General features: G+C 41.0%; 1 protein-coding gene across 7 annotated transcripts in view; it reads right to left on the reverse strand.

Annotated features, from left to right (window-relative positions):
- The window catches only part of LOC147019454 (plexin-A4-like), a 537,201-nt gene that overhangs the window by 381,596 nt on the left and 145,605 nt on the right, over nt 1-10,000 (reverse strand). The window lies entirely within an intron of this gene.

Consider the following 10,000-nt stretch of genomic DNA (forward strand, 5'->3'; position numbering starts at 1 on the left):
CACCAGGCTTCCTGGTCAATGTAAGTTTTGTGCAGAAACTGCTGCCCAAACAGCAACCACACTCGAAGATAGCAAGTGGTGTAACAGTGTCATGGAACTTTCAAGAAGACCAGGCAACTTTATACCTGCAGTCCAGGTAGTAATTTGTAATTAGTTCATGGTGTTGGAGATAACACTTGGTTTTCACCAACGAATCACATCAACCGAAGGACTCACTCCTAAATTACACCAACTCACCCCTCATGCTCTTGGACCTTCAAACACAAAGGACTCACCCCAAACAACGGACTCACCCCAACTGAAGGAGTCACCACAAATGAAGGACTCACCCAACCGAAGGACTCAGCTCTTTCACAAAGGAGTCACCCCTAACTCACCCCAACCCCACCCTTTCTATGTAGTCCTGTCTTCAGCATCCCTCCACTTTGTGTCCCCTCTTTCTGCATTCTCTCAAAGCTTCCCCATCATCCCACACCTCAAAAATTCTCCCTAAACCCTCCCCTTCACCCACTCCCTTAAAGGTTCCCCCTCACCATGCCCCCTCCAATCTTCCCCCACTTCCCACAACCTCCCATGTCCCCAACCGCCACCACTCCCACTCCATCACATTACCATCCCACATCCTCCCAGCTTCTCTCATCATGCACCCTACCAGCCTCACCCTCCCCCAATCCCACACACTCCCAGCCTCCCTCATGCCCTACCCCCTCCCAGATCTCCACCATCTTGTCCCACCCCCTCTCTTAGCTCTTTTTCACATTGTAGTACAGTGCCAAGAATGCCTCCTCCACTGTCCCTAACTGTGTAAACCTCAAAGAACAGAGGCCTCAAGTCTGCAGATCTCTCAATCCAGGCCTCTGCTGATATACCAGACATCATCTGTTTAACAGAACCTTTCCTCCCACAGCACTTCCCTGACTTCTTAGTGTCTGTCCTTGGCTATTGTCTCCTATTTCTTCATCGGCCTGCACCGCACCTTGGAGGTGGAGTTGCACTTCACAACAATAACTCAATTTCCCACTGTCTGTATACTGATCTTACACCCCCTAAGATCCAGTTGTACCTTTGGCTGTGACTTCCCCTCAGCTCCCACCTCTTGTTTGTCTGTGTTGTACCGTCATCCAAACAGTGACGGACGACTCCATCTACATCACTCTCTCAGACAACATGGACCAACATTTAACCAATAATCTCGGATGCGTCCGCTGAGTAGTAGTAGTAGTTTAACCAAATCGCCTGAGCTCCATCTTCCTCATATATGATGATTTCAATTCTGTGGCTCCATGGGACTGACTCAATCTGTGAACTTTCCAACCCAGATTTCTCCCAATGAGAAATCCTCCCTTCTGGACTTGGTGATAAAGAATTTTCCAGCTAACGTCTCCTGTTCTTCCTCTGCTCAATTTGGTTCATCTGATCATGTACTTGTGAAAGTCACCATCTCCCAGGCATTTTTTCTGAGAGCTGCAGCCGTGCTGGTGAGTCTGTCAATTCACTCAGATTGACAGATTGGCAGGGACTTCAAGCAGCCACCTCTCTTCAGGACTGGTCTCCCATACCTACTGCCCCTGATATGGACTCAGAATGAGAATTCTTCTTTAGAAAGCTGCTCTCTCTTATTACATCGATAAATTCCATCTTATCTTCAGTTATCCTGCCTTCTTCCCACCCATGTTACACTGAATACTGCGGTAAGGCAGTTACTTTGAAACAACTTGCTTTTGCTTCCTGAGGAGGCAAACTCAACCAAAGGTGGTCTCAATGCATTCAAAAAAAAACACAACAAGTGTGTGTCCACTCTCAGAAGAGCCAGAAAACAACATCTATCCAACCTCAAGATTGAACTTTCAAACTTGTCTCCCTCCTCTCAAACTTGGTGGCACCTTGTTAAGTCTCTCTCTGGTGTATACTTCCCCTCCATCTCTTCCCTCTCTTCAACTGACACCACAGCTGACTCCACTCATTAGATGGCTGAATGCCTTCATACATTGTTTGCTTCCAAATGTTGTATCCCCGACCCCTCTCTCTATGCACCCATACTACCCAGTCGCACACAACTGTTCTAAGATTAGGTGTCCTTTTGCACCTGAGAAGGTGGAGAAGTTTATCGAAACCCTCGACTGATTCTGCAACTTGACTGGACGGCATCAGCTCATGGGTCCTACAAACCTGCTCTGCTGATCTTGCACCTTCTGTCTGTTATTTTCACCTGATCACTTCCCTGAGGTCATCTTCCATCTGCTTCATAATCAAACAACATCACTGCAATACATTAAAAAAGATGCAAAAACGGATCACCCTACAGTATCTTCAGAAAGTATTCACACCCTCGACCATTGTCACATTTTGTTGTTTCAGCCTGAATTTCACATGGACTAAATTTAAATTTTTTGTCACCAATCTTCACCAAATACCCCAGAGTGACAAGGTGAAAACATGTTTTTAGAAATTCATTGAAAATTAAATACAGAAATATCTAATTTACATTCATATTCTTGCATTAAATTTACAGCTTGCCCTAAGGCAGTGTTCTCGACCCAGTCCTGTTCCTAATCTTCATAAACGATCTCCCTAAATCTCTGAAAAATGCCCTTTATCTGTTTGCTGACGACTCAAACATCTGCTATGACATCCCTCAGCCTTAAAGTAGGTGGGCAGCAGCCTCCCCCCTCTGTTCAGACATTGATATCATCACAAGCTGGTCAAACACATGGAATATGTCCTTCAATCCTAACATGTCTCTGTCTAAGGACCATCTGGAAAAACCTCCCATCTACTTTCTTGGTTGGGCAAACCACATTTCTAAGTTAGCCTCCAAAGCCAGTCACCAACTGGGCATCCTCTATCACACAAAGTCCTTCCTTAGCACACCTGAACTCCTATCCACCTACAAGGTTTTCATCCACAGCCTGATGGACTACTGCCTTCCCCTCTGGACTGGTACCCATGACTCACTCCTTACTCAGCATTATGCAGTGGAAACCAAGGACTTCCAGATCAATGGAATCTCATGTCATGAAGCTGAGTCTATGGGCCTATCACTTTCCCATCACAGACAGATCAGTGGTTTCTCTGTCTTCTACCTCCTCCTTTCTGGTGTTGCACCCTCTGCTCTTTCCATGCTTTGTTCCCTCTCTCCACCAGATTCCTGCAGGACTCACATGGTCTATCATCAACCCTCTTCTGGTGAAACTACCTAAATCCAGGATGACTGCTCACCTACACTCATTTGTTCCCCTTTTTCTCCACGAGTATACCTACCATCCACATTCTCTTCCATGTCATTCTTCCCTCCAGGTCTTCAATGCAGCTGTTCACTACCATCTCAGATCCTCACTCATCCAAAACCATGATCCTTTCTATCCTCGTTAACCACTCCCAATCCCGCTTCTTCATTCCTGAGTTTGTTAATTTATCGATCTTATCCAATCGATGTATCCTCTGCTACATATGTCATTCTTCCCCACATCTATTGTTTGTCCCAATCTCCCACTATTTTGTCCCTCAACCTTGCTGTTGGTGTTGTATATCTGTATCTGTATATCTCTCTGTATGTATGTATGTATGTATGTATGTATGTATGTATGTATGTATGTATGTATATATATATATATATATATATATATATATATATATATATATATATATATATATATATATATATATATATATATATATATATATATATATATATATATATATATATATATATATATATATATATATATATATATATATATATATATATATATATATATATATATATATATATATATATATATATGTATATATATATATATGTATATATATATATATGTATATATATATATATATATATATATATATATATATATATATATATGTATATATATATATATATATATATGTATATATATATATATATATATATATATATATATATATATATATATATATATATATATATATATATATGTATATATATATATATATATGTATATATATATATATATGTATATATATATATATATATATATATATATATATATATATATATATATATATATATATATATATATATATGTATATATATATATATATATATATATATGTATATATATATGTATATATATATATATATATATATATATATATATATATATATATGTATATATATATATATATATATATATATATATATATATATATATATATATATATATATATATATATATATATATATATATATATATATATATATATATATATATATATATGTATATATATATATATATATATATATATATATATATATATATATATATATATATATATATATATATATATATATATATATATATATATATATATATATGTATATATATATATATATGTATGTATATATGTATATACAGTCAAAGCTCGTTACTATGCCACCCGTCGGGACCGAGCAAAAGTGGCATAGTAGCGAGAGTGGCATAGTAACGAGATTTTGTAAAAACGGCCTTATTTTCTCAAGTTACCCATCTGTAGTTAATCTTTAGACAAAATTTATTCCAGCAAGTAAAAGGCACGACTGTTGTATAAGCAAAGCGAACGGAGAACATACACAGACTAACAGAGTTCACACACTAACATATGGCATGGCGAGAAATTCACGACACACAAAGCTTTCAAGAATCGTCGGCTGGCGCATCTTCTTTCGGCGGATCTCGTGCATCTCGTTGTCTAGCCGATCGCACGCTTGCATCACACCGGGCTTCCCGCTTCTCTGCTGCATGAACTTCCGGACGGTGCTACAAGAGCGCTGGGCTTCCTCGAACGGAACGATTTCCTCCTCGACAGTTACCTCATCATCTTCGCTTTCCACCGGCTCCTCACTGCACAGAATCTCCTCCGCAATCTCCTCCAGCGTGAAATACCCGCCAGTCGCGAGATGCTCGTCGGCTTCGAGAAAGTCAGACAGCTCGATCTCCTCGTTCTCGTGCATCTTTTCCTCAGCAGGCAGAGCTTCCCAGATGTCGGGCAGCTCCGCAACCTGTGGCTCAGTTTGGATCTCCTCTTCGATGAACTTGGCCTTCACGAAACAGTTCCTGATCGTCGACTTGCCGACCTGCTCCCAAGCACGCCGGGCGACGTGTAGAGCGTCGAGCAACATGAGCTTGAACTCCTTTCCCTCGTCTATGGCCTCAAGCTGGCGGCATAGCAGGAGCTTCTTGTAGTGGCGATTGAGGTTCTCTATGATTCCCTGATTCATTGGTTGCGAATTAGCTGTCGTGTTGGGTGGGAAGAAGACCAGTTGGATGTTGTTCAGCTCGAGCTCGGGAGGGTGGCCAGAGAAGTTATCGAGACAGACCAGCACTCTGCGTCCCTGCTGGGGGAGTCGTCCATCCCACGCACGCAACATCTCCTCGAAAAGCTCCGCCGTCATCCACGCCTTCGAGTTCGCCTTGTACTTGACCGGGATCTCTTTGTTCTTGAAGGCACGGGGTTTCTTGGAATTGCCAATCACCAGAAGAGGGAACTTCTCGCTGCCACTCATGTTTGCCCCAACCAGAAGAGTGATCCTTTGCTTGCTTTTCTTTCCTCCAGTACACCGCTCTCCCCTGAAAGCCATGGTCTTGTTCGGAAGCAGCTGCCAGAAGAGTCCAGTCTCGTCCAGGTTGAAGACGTCGTCTGCGGAGAACTGCCAGAGTAAGGGCCGGAGAACCTGTTGTTGCCACTCAAGAAGGGATTGCGAATCCACCGCTCCAGATTCGCCCTGCACTGTCTTGAACGTGATGCCGTGGCGCTTCTTGAAATTGCCCAACCAACCGTCGCTCACCATGAAGTCTGGGATGTGCATCAGCTCGGCCAGTTTCATCGCCTTCTCCTTGATCAGATCGCCGCTGACAGGCACATTCTGTCCTCTTGATTGCTTCAGCCACATGAGCACTCCCTCATCAAGCTTTGGGTCGTGAGCCTGCATCAACTTCATGCGCTTCGATGGAAATCCAGCTTTGATTGCAGCCTCGATTGCATCGTTCTTGCTGAGAATGCCCTTCACGGTGGTTCTCTTAACTTCGACACCCCATTTCTTGCTAATCTCCCTGGCCAACTTGGACTGATTCGGCTCCTTCTTCGCGGCATCGATGATCTCCTTCTTCTCCTTCAGCGTAAAGTCGGTTCGCTTGCGTTTCTGAGCTGACATTATGGGCTGAATTTGAAAAAAAATGATGTCACTGTTGTACGTGTGCCTGCGTGTCTGTGTGTGTGCTCGCGCTCTTTTGTGTCTCGTTGTGCGTGTTGTGATTGGCTTGTTGTGGCTGGCATTGGGGAGAAGAATCGCATGTTTTGACACAGTCTGACTATGCGCGTACGTATTGAGTTATGTTGTGCGCAGCTGGACTGTAGTTCGTCGCTTCGCCTTTGGACGTGAGTGTGATAATCGAGCACTGCGCAATACAGACTTTTTCACGACTCGTGCCTTTTAACAGTCACACAGTAGTGGCATGGTAGCGAGAGTAGGGGTGGCATAGTAAATTTATTTTGTATTGAATTTTGTCGGGACCGAGCAAAAGTGGTATAATAGCGAGAGTGGCATAGAAGCGAGGTGGCATAGTAACGAGCTTTGACTGTATATATATGTATATATATATATATGTATATATATATATATATGTATATATATATATATATATATATATATATATGTATATGTATATATATATGTATATATATATATATATATATATATATATATATATATATCTCTATATATATATATATATATATATATATATATATATATATATATATATATATATATATATATATCTCTATCTCTATCTCTATCTCTATCTCTATCTCTATCTCTATCTCTATCTCTATCTCTATCTCTATCTCTATCTCTATCTCTATCTCTATCTCTCGTTCCATCCTGCTTTAGCTCTTCCATGATCATCAACTTTGTATTTAAAAAAAGAAATAAAAGTAAAAAATGACACCATTCGATCTTTAACATCTACTGCAACTAAAACGAGCAGATAGCCCCCCCCCCCCCTTTTAACATCCATCCAAGTGACGACATACACATTGATTAATCGACACACACACACACACACACACACACACACACACACACACACACACACACACACACACACACACACACACACACACACACACACACACACACACACATCACCCTGTCTGTGAAACACCAGAATGAAAGTTTATAGGTGGGTGACAGGGTGGATTCGGGACTTTATAAAAGGGGGGGGGGGTCCAGAAATCAAGGGAATGGGTAGTTACCCACCCAGATGGTGTGAGGGCGAAGCCAATTAAAGCGTGACGTCCAGGCCCGCCTTAGGGACCTGTAATCTTTGGGTTTTAGATGCTCTCAGGTGCTGACACACGGGAATTCTAACCTACTTTTCTATTCTTACGGGAAGTTCCTCAAAAATAATCTAAACAAAAATTATGCGCAAATAAAAATGTACGCAAGACCTCCTCAGCAACTGTGCTGTGGAGTTTTGTTCCCCATTGACTCGTCTCACACCTCTTCATGAACCTCTCGTCAGCTTCTCAGTGAAGCTGTTCCTCAGTCATCTCAGTCAGACACAGACACGGGGAGACCACTGTGCGGATGAGAACAGGCCAGACGGACAGCTCAGAGGTGAGTGCACGTACCTCTAGGCTATCCTGCCAGCTCACAAAAGACAAACAACAGTCAGAAGAAAGCGAAGGCTGAAATAGATTTCAGATAAATAATGACAAAAAAAAAACTACAAGCGTAGAAAATGAAGAATGCTTCAATGTAATTTGCATAATAAAATATTTTTTTTTAATCGAAAATAAATTAGAATTTTTTTTTTTTTTTTTGAAATATCGCAACCTTCATTATATAATTTTTCACATCTGGTTGTCGAGACTCAAATGGAAAAATTTGAATTCTTTTGATAGCATCAAAGTAATTTCACATCCACAGTGCAATCAACATCATATGATCTCCTTCCTGTCATGTCCTCTGAATGTGTTAAAGAGCAGATCGTGGAAGATATTCATTAAATTAAATATATCATTAAATGATACAAAATAAATAATGCTCGCTTTAAATTGCGTTCGTATGGTAACAGTGCTGCTTCCAGCACAGCAATGGATGCAGGTCTTTAACCTGAGATTATATTATTATTAATATTATTGCTGTCATTCTTATTATTATTAGACCATCCTCCGTGCAACGAAAGACGGGGTTTTGTAATCACTTCTGGGTGTGTGTGTGCGCGTGTCCGTCCGGACCATAACATTTTTACCAATTGAGCTTTTGTCATCCAATTTTCAACAAACCTTTATCACGAGATTGTGGAGAACACAAAAGAGAAGGGGGTCTTCTTGTTTTATGATCTCAATCGTCCCAGTTCTTGCTGGCATGCGGGAATTCTTTCCCAATTTTCTATTCCTGTAAGAAGTTCCCCAAAAATAATCCAAAGATTAATTATGTATGCATGAAAATGCACGCACGACCCCCTTAGAAACCTCATCGTCGAGTTTTGTCCCCCGCCGCCCCCTTTCTCCCCCAGAGTCCGCTCACACCTATTCATTGAGCTCTCCTCAACTTCCCAGCGTAGCTCTTCCACAGCCTTCTCAGTCAGACACGAAGAGACAATGTACTTGAACCTGAATTACAAGGACATTAGTAGTCAATGGACAAACAGGTATTTTATATGGGATATTAATCTGGGTTCCCCACATCGTGAGCCAGAGGGTAGAGATTGGAAAGCTTTCTTTTAAAAGCAAAATGAATCAAAGAGCTGGAGATTTATAATGAGTATGACGTTAACGCTGTGGCATGAAATCATCTGCTATTCCAACTCAAGGACACCTCGCAGCTTCTGGCACAATTTGGGTCCAGGATTCATAACGTTTATTAGTCTCAGGAGATCAAACCTGATACATAATGTCTTCACATGGAGAAACCAGAAAAGCAAGTCATTTTTCTGTAACATCTTATTCTGAAGAAATCAATTCACCGCTCATCCACAGTGACAGCAAACAATGTCATCCATCAGCAAGAAGAGGCTCGATTGCTCTGGTATATAGTCTTATAATCAGATCCAAGATACAGTACCCATGGTTTTTATGCTATTGTGGATGAAATAGGTGTCTGGAAAGCCTTGCAATATAATTCACCCGTAAACCATGACAGATTCTCCAGCAAATCAATTTGATGTTTGGCGATACAGCGGTCAGCCAGTCATCCCCCTCTTCAATCTTCATCAAGCGAGCTGCTTTTACCAATTGTGAAAATCCGAACAGAATCATGACTCGTCGTTGAGTAATATCTACCCTCGACCTCGTATGGCCGTGTTTAAGTGATTGTTGGTTTTCAATTGGAGTTCTTTGGATGATGAGCTCATGCTGAAGCGGCCCAAGATTTCACTTCACCAAACTGTTGTTTGTACAGCATTTATGGCCAGATAATTTGGGGATTTAAATAATGCATGAGCTGAAACATCAAGATATTGGTCCTGCAGATGGATGTGTTGCGATGGACAGGTGATGAGACAAAAGCCATTCAGGAACTGTTCCAGGTGTTTGAATTCAGTTGTACGACTTTGAAGATGACATTTTCAGACGTATCAACAAGACTGCGTTTCTTCGTGTTGAAATTATGTCGCGTGCCCACGATTCCTCACCCACATGTTAATGCAATTTCACTAAAAAAAAATCAATTTGAAATCAGTTCCAATAAACATTAAATCTTGAGCATGCTCGGCCTAATTAACTTCAGGCAGGACTTTAAAAGCTGAGATTGTTTGACTCACAGCAAGTGCACGCAAGGCCTCATGGAACCTTGTGCAACCGAGGATGGATGCCATTGCAGTGCAATAATCATTCACACGTGACGATTATATTCTTCACCAACACACATTACAATGAAAGGACAATGCAGCAGACAAATAAGCAAAACCCAAGAGGTTTGAACAACTGCCTTCCAGTTGTTTTGTTCAGAATAATCGGTTATTTAGGAAATCATAGT

Source organism: Eptatretus burgeri, chromosome 9 (assembly GCF_056783735.1).
Source record: "Eptatretus burgeri isolate ZD-2024b chromosome 9, Ebu_testis_v1, whole genome shotgun sequence".
NCBI lineage: Eukaryota > Metazoa > Chordata > Myxini > Myxiniformes > Myxinidae > Eptatretus > Eptatretus burgeri.